Source organism: Balaenoptera borealis (genome assembly GCF_965194805.1).
Source record: "Balaenoptera borealis genome assembly, chromosome: 19".
Lineage (NCBI taxonomy): Eukaryota > Metazoa > Chordata > Mammalia > Artiodactyla > Balaenopteridae > Balaenoptera > Balaenoptera borealis.
Genome location: NC_138878.1, coordinates 44,073,990 through 44,092,056, shown reverse-complemented (window position 1 = coordinate 44,092,056; position 18,067 = coordinate 44,073,990).

Below are 18,067 nucleotides of genomic sequence, written 5' to 3'. Positions count from 1 at the left end.
TCCAGAATCTCGCCTCAGTCATGTTCCCTGGCCACAGGGTTAAAGAATCAAACCAATGTCAAGTTCCCAAGCCATGGGTTTCAAGTATCAGGTCGCAGTCATGTTTCCAGGGCACAGGGTTCTACAATCAAACCTCAGTCATGTTGCCAGTCCACAGGTTTCTGCCATCAAACCTCAGTCAAGTTCCCAGGCCACAGATTTCCAGAATCAAAGCTCAGTCATATTCCCAGGACACATGGTTCCAGAATCAAACCTCAGTCATGTTCGCAGGCCACAGGATTCCACAATCAAACCACAGTCATGTTCCCAGGAGAAAGGTGTCCAGAAGCAAACCTCAGTCATGTTCCCAGGGAACAGGGTTCCAGAAACAAACCTCAGTCATGTTGCCAGGCCACAGGTTTCCACCATCAAACCTCAGACATATTCCCAAGCCACAGGGTTCCAGAATCAAACCGTTCTCATGTTCCCAGGCCACAGGGTTCCAGAATCCACTGATGACATGTTCCCCGGCCACAGGGTTCCAGAATCCACTGATGTCATGTTCCCAGGCCACAGGATTCCAGAATAAAACCTCAGTCAAGTTCCCTGTCCACAGGGTTCCAGAACCAAGCCTCAGTCAGGTTCCCAGGGCCCAGTATTCCACAATCTAAACAGATGCCATGTTCCCAGGGCACAGCATTCCAGAATCACGCCTCAGTCTTGTTCCTGGCCACAGGGTTCCAGAATCAAACCAATGTCAAGTTCCCAGGCCATGGGTTTCAAGTATCAGGTCTCAGTCATGTTTCCAGGGTACAGGGTTCTACAATCAAACCTCAGTCATGTTGCCAGTCCACAGATTTCTGCCATCAAACCTCAGTCAAGTTCCCAGGCCACAGATTTCCAGAATCAAACTTCAGTCATATTCCCAGGTCACACTTTTCCAGAATCACGCCTCAGTCATGTTCCTAGGCCACAGCGTTCCAGAATCAAACCAATGTCAAACTCCTAGGCCATGGGTTTCCACTACCAGGCCACAGTCATGTTTCCAGGGCACAGGGTTCTACAATCAAACCTCAGTCATGTTGCCAGTCCACAGGTTTCTGCCATCAAACCTCAGTCAAGTTCCCAGGCCAAAGATTTCCAATATCAAACCTCAGTCATATTCGCAGGACACATGGTTCCAGAATCAAACCTCAGTCATGTTTGCAGGACCCATGATTCTACAATCAGAACACAGTCATGTTCCCAGCACAAAGGTGTCCAGAATCAAACCTCAGTCATGTTCCCAGGGAACAGGGTTCCAGAAACAAACCTCAGTCATGTTGCCAAGCCACAGGTTTCCACCATCAAACCTCAGACATGTTCCCAGGCCACAGGGTTCCAGAATCAAACCGTTCTCATGTTCCCAGGCCACAGGGTTCCAGAATCCACTGATGTCATGTTCCCAGGCCACAGGGTTCGAGAAACAATCCTCAGTTATTTTCGCAGGCTACAGGGTTCCAGAATAAAACCTCAGTCATGTTCCCAGTCCATAGGGTACCAAAACCAAGCCTCAGTCAGATTCCCAGGGCCCAGTATTCCACAATCTAAACAGATGTCATGTTCCCAGGCAACAGGATTCCAGAATCACGCCTCAGTCTTGTTCCTGGCCACAGGGTTCCAGAATCAAACCAATGTCAAATTCCCAGGCCATGGGTTTCAAGTATCAGGTCGCAGTCATGTTTCCAGGGCACAGGGTTCTACAATCAAACCTCAGTCATGTTGCCAGTCCACAGATTTCTGCCATCAAACCTCAGTCAAGTTCCCAGGCCACAGATTTCCAGAATCAAACCTCAGTCATATTCCCAGGCCACACTTTTCCAGAATCACGCCTCAGTCATGTTACCAGGCCACCGGGTTCCAGAAATAATCCTCAGTTATATTCCCAGGCTACAGGGTTCCAGAATAAAACCTCAGTCATGTTCCCGGTCCACAGGGTTCCAGATTCAAACCAATGTCAATTTCCCAGGCCATGCGTTTCAAGTATCAGGTCGCAGTCATGTTTCCAGAGCACAGGGTTCAACAGTCAAACCTCAGTAATGTTGCCAGTCCACAGATTTCTGCCATCAAACCTCAGTCAAGTTCCCAGGCCACAGATTTCCAGAATCAAACCTCAGTCATATTCCCAGGCCACAGTTTTCCAGAATCATGCCTCAGTCATGTTCCCTGGCCACAGGGATCCAGAATCAAACCTCAGTCATGTTGCCAGGCCATAGGGTACCACCATCAAACCTCAGTCATATTCCCAGACCACAGGTTTCCACAATCAAACCGATTTCATGTTCCCAGGCAACAGGGTACCAGAATCCAAAGTGATGTCATGTTCCCAGGCCCCAGGATTCCTCAATCTAACATCAGTCATGTTCACAGGCCCATGGTTTCCAAAATCAAACCACAGTCATATTCCCAGGCCACATGGTTCCAGAATCAAACCTCAGTCATGTTCCCAGTCCACAGGATTCCAGAACCAAGCTTTCAGTCAGGTTCCCAGGGCACAGTATTCCATAATCTAAACAGATGTCATGTTCCCAGGCCGCAGGATTCCAGAATCACGCCTCAGTCATGTTCCCAGGCCACAGGGTTCCAGAATCAAACCAATGTCAAATTCCTAGGCCATGGGTTTCCAGTACCAAGCCACAGTCATGTTTCCTGGGCACAGGATTCCAGAATCTCGCCTCAGTCATGTTCCCTGGCCACAGGGTTAAAGAATCAAACCAATGTCAAGTTCCCAAGCCATGGGTTTCAAGTATCAGGTCGCAGTCATGTTTCCAGGGCACAGGGTTCTACAATCAAACCTCAGTCATGTTGCCAGTCCACAGGTTTCTGCCATCAAACCTCAGTCAAGTTCCCAGGCCACAGATTTCCAGAATCAAAGCTCAGTCATATTCCCAGGACACATGGTTCCAGAATCAAACCTCAGTCATGTTCGCAGGCCACAGGATTCCACAATCAAACCACAGTCATGTTCCCAGGAGAAAGGTGTCCAGAAGCAAACCTCAGTCATGTTCCCAGGGAACAGGGTTCCAGAAACAAACCTCAGTCATGTTGCCAGGCCACAGGTTTCCACCATCAAACCTCAGACATATTCCCAAGCCACAGGGTTCCAGAATCAAACCGTTCTCATGTTCCCAGGCCACAGGGTTCCAGAATCCACTGATGACATGTTCCCCGGCCACAGGGTTCCAGAATCCACTGATGTCATGTTCCCAGGCCACAGGATTCCAGAATAAAACCTCAGTCAAGTTCCCTGTCCACAGGGTTCCAGAACCAAGCCTCAGTCAGGTTCCCAGGGCCCAGTATTCCACAATCTAAACAGATGTCATGTTCCAAGGGCACAGCATTCCAGAATCACGCCTCAGTCTTGTTCCTGGCCACAGGGTTCCAGAATCAAACCAATGTCAAGTTCCCAGGCCATGGGTTTCAAGTATCAGGTCTCAGTCATGTTTCCAGGGTACAGGGTTCTACAATCAAACCTCAGTCATGTTGCCAGTCCACAGATTTCTGCCATCAAACCTCAGTCAAGTTCCCAGGCCACAGATTTCCAGAATCAAACTTCAGTCATATTCCCAGGCCACACTTTTCCAGAATCACGCCTCAGTCATATTCCTAGGCCACAGCGTTCCAGAATCAAACCAATGTCAAACTCCTAGGCCATGGGTTTCCACTACCAGGCCACAGTCATGTTTCCAGGGCACAGGGTTCTACAATCAAACCTCAGTCATTTTGCCAGTCCACAGGTTTCTGCCATCAAACCTCAGTCAAGTTCCCAGGCCAAAGATTTCCAATATCAAACCTCAGTCATATTCGCAGGACACATGGTTCCAGAATCAAACCTCAGTCATGTTTGCAGGACCCATGATTCCACAATCAGAACACAGTCATGTTCCCAGCACAAAGGTGTCCAGAATCAAACCTCAGTCATGTTCCCAGGGAACAGGGTTCCAGAAACAAACCTCAGTCATGTTGCCAAGCCACAGGTTTCCACCATCAAACCTCAGACATGTTCCCAGGCCACAGGGTTCCAGAATCAAACCGTTCTCATGTTCCGAGGCCACAGGTTTCCAGAATCCACTGATGTCATGTTCCCAGGCCACAGGGTTCGAGAAACAATCCTCATTTATTTTCGCAGGCTACAGGGTTCCAGAATAAAACCTCAGTCATGTTCCCAGTCCACAGGGTACCAAAACCAAGCCTCAGTCAGATTCCCAGGGCCCAGTATTCCACAATCTAAACAGATGTCATGTTCCCAGGGCACAGCATTCCAGAATCACGCCTCAGTCTTGTTCCTGGCCACAGGGTTCCAGAATCAAACCAATGTCAAGTTCCCAGGCCATGGGTTTCAAGTATCAGGTCTCAGTCATGTTTCCAGGGTACAGGGTTCTACAATCAAACCTCAGTCATGTTGCCAGTCCACAGATTTCTGCCATCAAACCTCAGTCAAGTTCCCAGGCCACAGATTTCCAGAATCAAACTTCAGTCATATTCCCAGGTCACACTTTTCCAGAATCACGCCTCAGTCATGTTCCTAGGCCACAGCGTTCCAGAATCAAACCAATGTCAAACTCCTAGGCCATGGGTTTCCACTACCAGGCCACAGTCATGTTTCCAGGGCACAGGGTTCTACAATCAAACCTCAGTCATGTTGCCAGTCCACAGGTTTCTGCCATCAAACCTCAGTCAAGTTCCCAGGCCAAAGATTTCCAATATCAAACCTCAGTCATATTCGCAGGACACATGGTTCCAGAATCAAACCTCAGTCATGTTTGCAGGACCCATGATTCTACAATCAGAACACAGTCATGTTCCCAGCACAAAGGTGTCCAGAATCAAACCTCAGTCATGTTCCCAGGGAACAGGGTTCCAGAAACAAACCTCAGTCATGTTGCCAAGCCACAGGTTTCCACCATCAAACCTCAGACATGTTCCCAGGCCACAGGGTTCCAGAATCAAACCGTTCTCATGTTCCCAGGCCACTGGGTTCCAGAATCCACTGATGTCATGTTCCCAGGCCACAGGGTTCGAGAAACAATCCTCAGTTATTTTCGCAGGCTACAGGGTTCCAGAATAAAACCTCAGTCATGTTCCCAGTCCACAGGGTACCAAAACCAAGCCTCAGTCAGATTCCCAGGGCCCAGTATTCCACAATCTAAACAGATGTCATGTTCCCAGGCAACAGGATTCCAGAATCACACCTCAGTCTTGTTCCTGGCCACAGGGTTCCAGAATCAAACCAATGTCAAATTCCCAGGCCATGGGTTTCAAGTATCAGGTCGCAGTCATGTTTCCAGGGCACAGGGTTCTACAATCAAACCTCAGTCATGTTGCCAGTCCACAGATTTCTGCCATCAAACCTCAGTCAAGTTCCCAGGCCACAGATTTCCAGAATCAAACCTCAGTCATATTCCCAGGCCACACTTTTCCAGAATCACGCCTCAGTCATGTTCCCTGGCCACAGGGATCCAGAATCAAACCTCAGTCATGTTGCCAGGCCATAGGGTACCACCATCAAACCTCAGTCATATTCCCAGACCACAGGTTTCCACAGTCAAACCGATTTCATGTTCCCAGGCAACAGGGTACCAGAATCCAAAGTGATGTCATGTTCCCAGGCCCCAGGATTCCTCAATCTAACATCAGTCATGTTCACAGGCCCATGGTTTCCAAAATCAAACCACAGTCATATTCCCAGGCCACATGGTTCCAGAATCAAACCTCAGTCATGTTCCCAGTCCACAGGATTCCAGAACCAAGCTTTCAGTCAGGTTCCCAGGGCACAGTATTCCATAATCTAAACAGATGTCATGTTCCCAGGCCGCAGGATTCCAGAATCACGCCTCAGTCATGTTCCCAGGCCACAGGGTTCCAGAATCAAACCAATGTCAAATTCCTAGGCCATGGGTTTCCAGTACCAAGCCACAGTCATGTTTCCTGGGCACAGGATTCCAGAATCTCGCCTCAGTCATGTTCCCTGGCCACAGGGTTAAAGAATCAAACCAATGTCAAGTTCCCAAGCCATGGGTTTCAAGTATCAGGTCGCAGTCATGTTTCCAGGGCACAGGGTTCTACAATCAAACCTCAGTCATGTTGCCAGTCCACAGGTTTCTGCCATCAAACCTCAGTCAAGTTCCCAGGCCACAGATTTCCAGAATCAAAGCTCAGTCATATTCCCAGGACACATGGTTCCAGAATCAAACCTCAGTCATGTTCGCAGGCCACAGGATTCCACAATCAAACCACAGTCATGTTCCCAGGAGAAAGGTGTCCAGAAGCAAACCTCAGTCATGTTCCCAGGGAACAGGGTTCCAGAAACAAACCTCAGTCATGTTGCCAGGCCACAGGTTTCCACCATCAAACCTCAGACATATTCCCAAGCCACAGGGTTCCAGAATCAAACCGTTCTCATGTTCCCAGGCCACAGGGTTCCAGAATCCACTGATGACATGTTCCCCGGCCACAGGGTTCCAGAATCCACTGATGTCATGTTCCCAGGCCACAGGATTCCAGAATAAAACCTCAGTCAAGTTCCCTGTCCACAGGGTTCCAGAACCAAGCCTCAGTCAGGTTCCCAGGGCCCAGTATTCCACAATCTAAACAGATGTCATGTTCCCAGGGCACAGCATTCCAGAATCACGCCTCAGTCTTGTTCCTGGCCACAGGGTTCCAGAATCAAACCAATGTCAAGTTCCCAGGCCATGGGTTTCAAGTATCAGGTCTCAGTCATGTTTCCAGGGTACAGGGTTCTACAATCAAACCTCAGTCATGTTGCCAGTCCACAGATTTCTGCCATCAAACCTCAGTCAAGTTCCCAGGCCACAGATTTCCAGAATCAAACTTCAGTCATATTCCCAGGCCACACTTTTCCAGAATCACGCCTCAGTCATGTTCCTAGGCCACAGCGTTCCAGAATCAAACCAATGTCAAACTCCTAGGCCATGGGTTTCCACTACCAGGCCACAGTCATGTTTCCAGGGCACAGGGTTCTACAATCAAACCTCAGTCATGTTGCCAGTCCACAGGTTTCTGCCATCAAACCTCAGTCAAGTTCCCAGGCCAAAGATTTCCAATATCAAACCTCAGTCATATTCGCAGGACACATGGTTCCAGAATCAAACCTCAGTCATGTTTGCAGGACCCATGATTCCACAATCAGAACACAGTCATGTTCCCAGCACAAAGGTGTCCAGAATCAAACCTCAGTCATGTTCCCAGGGAACAGGGTTCCAGAAACAAACCTCAGTCATGTTGCCAAGCCACAGGTTTCCACCATCAAACCTCAGACATGTTCCCAGGCCACAGGGTTCCAGAATCAAACCGTTCTCATGTTCCCAGGCCACAGGGTTCCAGAATCCACTGATGTCATGTTCCCAGGCCACAGGGTTCGAGAAACAATCCTCATTTATTTTCGCAGGCTACAGGGTTCCAGAATAAAACCTCAGTCATGTTCCCAGTCCACAGGGTACCAAAACCAAGCCTAAGTCAGATTCCCAGGGCCCAGTATTCCACAATCTAAACAGATGTCATATTCCCAGGGCACAGCATTCCAGAATCACGCCTCAGTCTTGTTCCTGGCCACAGGGTTCCAGAATCAAACCAATGTCAAGTTCCCAGGCCATGGGTTTCAAGTATCAGGTCTCAGTCATGTTTCCAGGGTACAGGGTTCTACAATCAAACCTCAGTCATGTTGCCAGTCCACAGATTTCTGCCATCAAACCTCAGTCAAGTTCCCAGGCCACAGATTTCCAGAATCAAACTTCAGTCATATTCCCAGGTCACACTTTTCCAGAATCACGCCTCAGTCATGTTCCTAGGCCACAGCGTTCCAGAATCAAACCAATGTCAAACTCCTAGGCCATGGGTTTCCACTACCAGGCCACAGTCATGTTTCCAGGGCACAGGGTTCTACAATCAAACCTCAGTCATGTTGCCAGTCCACAGGTTTCTGCCATCAAACCTCAGTCAAGTTCCCAGGCCAAAGATTTCCAATATCAAACCTCAGTCATATTCGCAGGACACATGGTTCCAGAATCAAACCTCAGTCATGTTTGCAGGACCCATGATTCTACAATCAGAACACAGTCATGTTCCCAGCACAAAGGTGTCCAGAATCAAACCTCAGTCATGTTCCCAGGGAACAGGGTTCCAGAAACAAACCTCAGTCATGTTGCCAAGCCACAGGTTTCCACCATCAAACCTCAGACATGTTCCCAGGCCACAGGGTTCCAGAATCAAACCGTTCTCATGTTCCCAGGCCACTGGGTTCCAGAATCCACTGATGTCATGTTCCCAGGCCACAGGGTTCGAGAAACAATCCTCAGTTATTTTCGCAGGCTACAGGGTTCCAGAATAAAACCTCAGTCATGTTCCCAGTCCACAGGGTACCAAAACCAAGCCTCAGTCAGATTCCCAGGGCCCAGTATTCCACAATCTAAACAGATGTCATGTTCCCAGGCAACAGGATTCCAGAATCACACCTCAGTCTTGTTCCTGGCCACAGGGTTCCAGAATCAAACCAATGTCAAATTCCCAGGCCATGGGTTTCAAGTATCAGGTCGCAGTCATGTTTCCAGGGCACAGGGTTCTACAATCAAACCTCAGTCATGTTGCCAGTCCACAGATTTCTGCCATCAAACCTCAGTCAAGTTCCCAGGCCACAGATTTCCAGAATCAAACCTCAGTCATATTCCCAGGCCACACTTTTCCAGAATCACGCCTCAGTCATGTTACCAGGCCACCGGGTTCCAGAAACAATCCTCAGTTATATTCCCAGGCTACAGGGTTCCAGAATAAAACCTCAGTCATGTTCCCGGTCCACAGGGTTCCAGAATCAAACCAATGTCAATTTCCCAGGCCATGCGTTTCAAGTATCAGGTCGCAGTCATGTTTCCAGAGCACAGGGTTCAACAATCAAACCTCAGTAATGTTGCCAGTCCACAGATTTCTGCCATCAAACCTCAGTCAAGTTCCCAGGCCACAGATTTCCAGAATCAAACCTCAGTCATATTCCCAAGCCACAGTTTTCCAGAATCACGCCTCAGTCATGTTCCCTGGCCACAGGGATCCAGAATCAAACCTCAGTCATGTTGCCAGGCCATAGGGTACCACCATCAAACCTCAGTCATATTCCCAGACCACAGGTTTCCACAATCAAACCGATTTCATGTTCCCAGGCAACAGGGTACCAGAATCCAAAGTGATGTCATGTTCCCAGGCCCCAGGATTCCTCAATCTAACATCAGTCATGTTCACAGGCCAATGGTTTCCAAAATCAAACCACAGTCATATTCCCAGGCCACATGGTTCCAGAATCAAACCTCAGTCATGTTCCCAGTCCACAGGATTCCAGAACCAAGCTTTCAGTCAGGTTCCCAGGGCACAGTATTCCATAATCTAAACAGATGTCATGTTCCCAGGCCGCAGGATTCCAGAATCACGCCTCAGTCATGTTCCCAGGCCACAGGGTTCCAGAATCAAACCAATGTCAAATTCCTAGGCCATGGGTTTCCAGTACCAAGCCACAGTCATGTTTCCTGGGCACAGGATTCCAGAATCTCGCCTCAGTCATGTTCCCTGGCCACAGGGTTAAAGAATCAAACCAATGTCAAGTTCCCAAGCCATGGGTTTCAAGTATCAGGTCACAGTCATGTTTCCAGGGTACAGGGTTCTACAATCAAACCTCAGTCATGTTGCCAGTCCACAGGTTTCTGCCATCAAACCTCAGTCAAGTTCCCAGGCCACAGATTTCCAGAATCAAAGCTCAGTCATATTCCCAGGACACATGGTTCCAGAATCAAACCTCAGTCATGTTCGCAGGCCACAGGATTCCACAATCAAACCACAGTCATGTTCCCAGGAGAAAGGTGTCCAGAAGCAAACCTCAGTCATGTTCCCAGGGAACAGGGTTCCAGAAACAAACCTCAGTCATGTTGCCAGGCCACAGGTTTCCACCATCAAACCTCAGACATATTCCCAAGCCACAGGGTTCCAGAATCAAACCGTTCTCATGTTCCCAGGCCACAGGGTTCCAGAATCCACTGATGACATGTTCCCCGGCCACAGGGTTCCAGAATCCACTGATGTCATGTTCCCAGGCCACAGGATTCCAGAATAAAACCTCAGTCAAGTTCCCTGTCCACAGGGTTCCAGAACCAAGCCTCAGTCAGGTTCCCAGGGCCCAGTATTCCACAGTCTAAACAGATGTCATGTTCCCAGGGCACAGCATTCCAGAATCACGCCTCAGTCTTGTTCCTGGCCACAGGGTTCCAGAATCAAACCAATGTCAAGTTCCCAGGCCATGGGTTTCAAGTATCAGGTCTCAGTCATGTTTCCAGGGTACAGGGTTCTACAATCAAACCTCAGTCATGTTGCCAGTCCACAGATTTCTGCCATCAAACCTCAGTCAAGTTCCCAGGCCACAGATTTCCAGAATCAAACTTCAGTCATATTCCCAGGTCACAATTTTCCAGAATCACGCCTCAGTCATGTTCCTAGGCCACAGCGTTCCAGAATCAAACCAATGTCAAACTCCTAGGCCATGGGTTTCCACTACCAGGCCACAGTCATGTTTCCAGGGCACAGGGTTCTACAATCAAACCTCAGTCATTTTGCCAGTCAACAGGTTTCTGCCATCAAACCTCAGTCAAGTTCCCAGGCCAAAGATTTCCAATATCAAACCTCAGTCATATTCGCAGGACACATGGTTCCAGAATCAAACCTCAGTCATGTTTGCAGGACCCATGATTCTACAATCAGAACACAGTCATGTTCCCAGCACAAAGGTGTCCAGAATCAAACCTCAGTCATGTTCCCAGGGAACAGGGTTCCAGAAACAAACCTCAGTCATGTTGCCAAGCCACAGGTTTCCACCATCAAACCTCAGACATGTTCCCAGGCCACAGGGTTCCAGAATCAAACCGTTCTCATGTTCCCAGGCCACAGGGTTCCAGAATCCACTGATGTCATGTTCCCAGGCCACAGGGTTCGAGAAACAATCCTCAGTTATTTTCGCAGGCTACAGGGTTCCAGAATAAAACCTCAGTCATGTTCCCAGTCCATAGGGTACCAAAACCAAGCCTCAGTCAGATTCCCAGGGCCCAGTATTCCACAATCTAAACAGATGTCATGTTCCCAGGCAACAGGATTCCAGAATCACGCCTCAGTCTTGTTCCTGGCCACAGGGTTCCAGAATCAAACCAATGTCAAATTCCCAGGCCATGGGTTTCAAGTATCAGGTCGCAGTCATGTTTCCAGGGCACAGGGTTCTACAATCAAACCTCAGTCATGTTGCCAGTCCACAGATTTCTGCCATCAAACCTCAGTCAAGTTCCCAGGCCACAGATTTCCAGAATCAAACCTCAGTCATATTCCCAGGCCACACTTTTCCAGAATCACGCCTCAGTCATGTTACCAGGCCACCGGGTTCCAGAAATAATCCTCAGTTATATTCCCAGGCTACAGGGTTCCAGAATAAAACCTCAGTCATGTTCCCGGTCCACAGGGTTCCAGAATGAAGCCAATGTCAATTTCCCAGGCCATGCGTTTCAAGTATCAGGTCGCAGTCATGTTTCCAGAGCACAGGGTTCAACAGTCAAACCTCAGTAATGTTGCCAGTCCACAGATTTCTGCCATCAAACCTCAGTCAAGTTCCCAGGCCACAGATTTCCAGAATCAAAGCTCAGTCATATTCCCAGGCCACAGTTTTCCAGAATCACACCTCAGTCATGTTCCCTGGCCACAGGGATCCAGAATCAAACCTCAGTCATGTTGCCAGGCCATAGGGTACCACCATCAAACCTCAGTCATATTCCCAGACCACAGGTTTCCACAATCATACCGATTTCATGTTCCCAGGCAACAGGGTACCAGAATCCAAAGTGATGTCATGTTCCCAGGCCCCAGGATTCCTCAATCTAACATCAGTCATGTTCACAGGCCAATGGTTTCCAAAATCAAACCACAGTCATATTCCCAGGCCACATGGTTCCAGAATCAAACCTCAGTCATGTTCCCAGTCCACAGGATTCCAGAACCAAGCTTTCAGTCAGGTTCCCAGGGCACAGTATTCCATAATCTAAACAGATGTCATGTTCCCAGGCCGCAGGATTCCAGAATCACGCCTCAGTCATGTTCCCAGGCCACAGGGTTCCAGAATCAAACCAATGTCAAATTCCTAGGCCATGGGTTTCCAGTACCAAGCCACAGTCATGTTTCCTGGGCACAGGATTCCAGAATCTCGCCTCAGTCATGTTCCCTGGCCACAGGGTTAAAGAATCAAACCAATGTCAAGTTCCCAAGCCATGGGTTTCAAGTATCAGGTCGCAGTCATGTTTCCAGGGCACAGGGTTCTACAATCAAACCTCAGTCATGTTGCCAGTCCACAGGTTTCTGCCATCAAACCTCAGTCAAGTTCCCAGGCCACAGATTTCCAGAATCAAAGCTCAGTCATATTCCCAGGACACATGGTTCCAGAATCAAACCTCAGTCATGTTCGCAGGCCACAGGATTCCACAATCAAACCACAGTCATGTTCCCAGGAGAAAGGTGTCCAGAAGCAAACCTCAGTCATGTTCCCAGGGAACAGGGTTCCAGAAACAAACCTCAGTCATGTTGCCAGGCCACAGGTTTCCACCATCAAACCTCAGACATATTCCCAAGCCACAGGGTTCCAGAATCAAACCGTTCTCATGTTCCCAGGCCACAGGGTTCCAGAATCCACTGATGACATGTTCCCCGGCCACAGGGTTCCAGAATCCACTGATGTCATGTTCCCAGGCCACAGGATTCCAGAATAAAACCTCAGTCAAGTTCCCTGTCCACAGGGTTCCAGAACCAAGCCTCAGTCAGGTTCCCAGGGCCCAGTATTCCACAGTCTAAACAGATGTCATGTTCCCAGGGCACAGCATTCCAGAATCACGCTTCAGTCTTGTTCCTGGCCACAGGGTTCCAGAATCAAACCAATGTCAAGTTCCCAGGCCATGGGTTTCAAGTATCAGGTCTCAGTCATGTTTCCAGGGTACAGGGTTCTACAATCAAACCTCAGTCATGTTGCCAGTCCACAGATTTCTGCCATCAAACCTCAGTCAAGTTCCCAGGCCACAGATTTCCAGAATCAAACTTCAGTCATATTCCCAGGTCACACTTTTCCAGAATCACGCCTCAGTCATGTTCCTAGGCCACAGCGTTCCAGAATCAAACCAATGTCAAACTCCTAGGCCATGGGTTTCCACTACCAGGCCACAGTCATGTTTCCAGGGCACAGGGTTCTACAATCAAACCTCAGTCATGTTGCCAGTCCACAGGTTTCTGCCATCAAACCTCAGTCAAGTTCCCAGGCCAAAGATTTCCAATATCAAACCTCAGTCATATTCGCAGGACACATGGTTCCAGAATCAAACCTCAGTCATGTTTGCAGGACCCATGATTCTACAATCAGAACACAGTCATGTTCCCAGCACAAAGGTGTCCAGAATCAAACCTCAGTCATGTTCCCAGGGAACAGGGTTCCAGAAACAAACCTCAGTCATGTTGCCAAGCCACAGGTTTCCACCATCAAACCTCAGACATGTTCCCAGGCCACAGGGTTCCAGAATCAAACCGTTCTCATGTTCCCAGGCCACAGGGTTCCAGAATCCACTGATGTCATGTTCCCAGGCCACAGGGTTCGAGAAACAATCCTCAGTTATTTTCGCAGGCTACAGGGTTCCAGAATAAAACCTCAGTCATGTTCCCAGTCCATAGGGTACCAAAACCAAGCCTCAGTCAGATTCCCAGGGCCCAGTATTCCACAATCTAAACAGATGTCATGTTCCCAGGCAACAGGATTCCAAAATCACGCCTCAGTCTTGTTCCTGGCCACAGGGTTCCAGAATCAAACCAATGTCAATTTCCCAGGCCATGCGTTTCAAGTATCAGGTCGCAGTCATGTTTCCAGGGCACAGGGTTCTACAATCAAACCTCAGTCATGTTGCCAGTCCACAGATTTCTGCCATCAAACCTCAGTCAAGTTCCCAGGCCACAGATTTCCAGAATCAAACCTCAGTCATATTCCCAGGCCACACTTTTCCAGAATCACGCCTCAGTCATGTTACCAGGCCACCGGGTTCCAGAAACAATCCTCAGTTATATTCCCAGGCTACAGGGTTCCAGAATAAAACCTCAGTCATGTTCCCGGTCCACAGGGTTCCAGAATCAAACCAATGTCAATTTCCCAGGCCATGCGTTTCAAGTATCAGGTCGCAGTCATGTTTCCAGAGCACAGGGTTCAACAATCAAACCTCAGTAATGTTGCCAGTCCACAGATTTCTGCCATCAAACCTCAGTCAAGTTCCCAGGCCACAGATTTCCAGAATCAAACCTCAGTCATATTCCCAAGCCACAGTTTTCCAGAATCACGCCTCAGTCATGTTCCCTGGCCACAGGGATCCAGAATCAAACCTCAGTCATGTTGCCAGGCCATAGGGTACCGCCATCAAACCTCAGTCATATTCCCAGACCACAGGTTTCCACAATCAAACCGATTTCATGTTCCCAGGCAACAGGGTACCAGAATCCAAAGTGATGTCATGTTCCCAGGCCCCAGGATTCCTCAATCTAACATCAGTCATGTTCACAGGCCAATGGTTTCCAAAATCAAACCACAGTCATATTCCCAGGCCACATGGTTCCAGAATCAAACCTCAGTCATGTTCCCAGTCCACAGGATTCCAGAACCAAGCTTTCAGTCAGGTTCCCAGGGCACAGTATTCCATAATCTAAACAGATGTCATGTTCCCAGGCCGCAGGATTCCAGAATCACGCCTCAGTCATGTTCCCAGGCCACAGGGTTCCAGAATCAAACCAATGTCAAATTCCTAGGCCATGGGTTTCCAGTACCAAGCCACAGTCATGTTTCCTGGGCACAGGATTCCAGAATCTCGCCTCAGTCATGTTCCCTGGCCACAGGGTTAAAGAATCAAACCAATGTCAAGTTCCCAAGCCATGGGTTTCAAGTATCAGGTCGCAGTCATGTTTCCAGGGTACAGGGTTCTACAATCAAACCTCAGTCATGTTGCCAGTCCACAGGTTTCTGCCATCAAACCTCAGTCAAGTTCCCAGGCCACAGATTTCCAGAATCAAAGCTCAGTCATATTCCCAGGACACATGGTTCCAGAATCAAACCTCAGTCATGTTCGCAGGCCACAGGATTCCACAATCAAACCACAGTCATGTTCCCAGGAGAAAGGTGTCCAGAAGCAAACCTCAGTCATGTTCCCAGGGAACAGGGTTCCAGAAACAAACCTCAGTCATGTTGCCAGGCCACAGGTTTCCACCATCAAACCTCAGACATATTCCCAAGCCACAGGGTTCCAGAATCAAACCGTTCTCATGTTCCCAGGCCACAGGGTTCCAGAATCCACTGATGACATGTTCCCCGGCCACAGGGTTCCAGAATCCACTGATGTCATGTTCCCAGGCCACAGGATTCCAGAATAAAACCTCAGTCAAGTTCCCTGTCCACAGGGTTCCAGAACCAAGCCTCAGTCAGGTTCCCAGGGCCCAGTATTCCACAATCTAAACAGATGTCATGTTCCCAGGGCACAGCATTCCAGAATCACGCCTCAGTCTTGTTCCTGGCCACAGGGTTCCAGAATCAAACCAATGTCAAGTTCCCAGGCCATGGGTTTCAAGTATCAGGTCTCAGTCATGTTTCCAGGGTACAGGGTTCTACAATCAAACCTCAGTCATGTTGCCAGTCCACAGATTTCTGCCATCAAACCTCAGTCAAGTTCCCAGGCCACAGATTTCCAGAATCAAACTTCAGTCATATTCCCAGGTCACACTTTTCCAGAATCACGCCTCAGTCATGTTCCTAGGCCACAGCGTTCCAGAATCAAACCAATGTCAAACTCCTAGGCCATGGGTTTCCACTACCAGGCCACAGTCATGTTTCCAGGGCACAGGGTTCTACAATCAAACCTCAGTCATGTTGCCAGTCCACAGGTTTCTGCCATCAAACCTCAGTCAAGTTCCCAGGCCAAAGATTTCCAATATCAAACCTCAGTCATATTCGCAGGACACATGGTTCCAGAATCAAACCTCAGTCATGTTTGCAGGACCCATGATTCTACAATCAGAACACAGTCATGTTCCCAGCACAAAGGTGTCCAGAATCAAACCTCAGTCATGTTCCCAGGGAACAGGGTTCCAGAAACAAACCTCAGTCATGTTGCCAAGCCACAGGTTTCCACCATCAAACCTCAGACATGTTCCCAGGCCACAGGGTTCCAGAATCAAACCGTTCTCATGTTCCCAGGCCACTGGGTTCCAGAATCCACTGATGTCATGTTCCCAGGCCACAGGGTTCGAGAAACAATCCTCAGTTATTTTCGCAGGCTACAGGGTTCCAGAATAAAACCTCAGTCATGTTCCCAGTCCATAGGGTACCAAAACCAAGCCTCAGTCAGATTCCCAGGGCCCAGTATTCCACAATCTAAACAGATGTCATGTTCCCAGGCAACAGGATTCCAGAATCACGCCTCAGTCTTGTTCCTGGCCACAGGGTTCCAGAATCAAACCAATGTCAAATTCCCAGGCCATGGGTTTCAAGTATCAGGTCGCAGTCATGTTTCCAGGGCACAGGGTTCTACAATCAAACCTCAGTCATGTTGCCAGTCCACAGATTTCTGCCATCAAACCTCAGTCAAGTTCCCAGGCCACAGATTTCCAGAATCAAACCTCAGTCATATTCCCAGGCCACACTTTTCCAGAATCACGCCTCAGTCATGTTACCAGGCCAACGGGTTCCAGAAACAATCCTCAGTTATATTCCCAGGCTACAGGGTTCCAGAATAAAACCTCAGTCATGTTCCCGGTCCACAGGGTTCCAGATTCAAACCAATGTCAATTTCCCAGGCCATGCGTTTCAAGTATCAGGTCGCAGTCATGTTTCCAGAGCACAGGGTTCAACAGTCAAACCTCAGTAATGTTGCCAGTCCACAGATTTCTGCCATCAAACCTCAGTCAAGTTCCCAGGCCACAGATTTCCAGAATCAAACCTCAGTCATATTCCCAGGCCACAGTTTTCCAGAATCATGCCTCAGTCATGTTCCCTGGCCACAGGGATCCAGAATCAAACCTCAGTCATGTTGCCAGGCCATAGGGTACCACCATCAAACCTCAGTCATATTCCCAGACCACAGGTTTCCACAATCAAACTGATTTCATGTTCCCAGGCAACAGGGTACCAGAATCCAAAGTGATGTCATGTTCCCAGGCCCCAGGATTCCTCAATCTAACATCAGTCATGTTCACAGGCCCATGGTTTCCAAAATCAAACCACAGTCATATTCCCAGGCCACATGGTTCCAGAATCAAACCTCAGTCATGTTCCCAGTCCACAGGATTCCAGAACCAAGCTTTCAGTCAGGTTCCCAGGGCACAGTATTCCATAATCTAAACAGATGTCATGTTCCCAGGCCGCAGGATTCCAGAATCACGCCTCAGTCATGTTCCCAGGCCACAGGGTTCCAGAATCAAACCAATGTCAAATTCCTAGGCCATGGGTTTCCAGTACCAAGCCACAGTCATGTTTCCTGGGCACAGGATTCCAGAATCTCGCCTCAGTCATGTTCCCTGGCCACAGGGTTAAAGAATCAAACCAATGTCAAGTTCCCAAGCCATGGGTTTCAAGTATCAGGTCGCAGTCATGTTTCCAGGGCACAGGGTTCTACAATCAAACCTCAGTCATGTTGCCAGTCCACAGGTTTCTGCCATCAAACCTCAGTCAAGTTCCCAGGCCACAGATTTCCAGAATCAAAGCTCAGTCATATTCCCAGGACACATGGTTCCAGAATCAAACCTCAGTCATGTTCGCAGGCCACAGGATTCCACAATCAAACCACAGTCATGTTCCCAGGAGAAAGGTGTCCAGAAGCAAACCTCAGTCATGTTCCCAGGGAACAGGGTTCCAGAAACAAACCTCAGTCATGTTGCCAGGCCACAGGTTTCCACCATCAAACCTCAGACATATTCCCAAGCCACAGGGTTCCAGAATCAAACCGTTCTCATGTTCCCA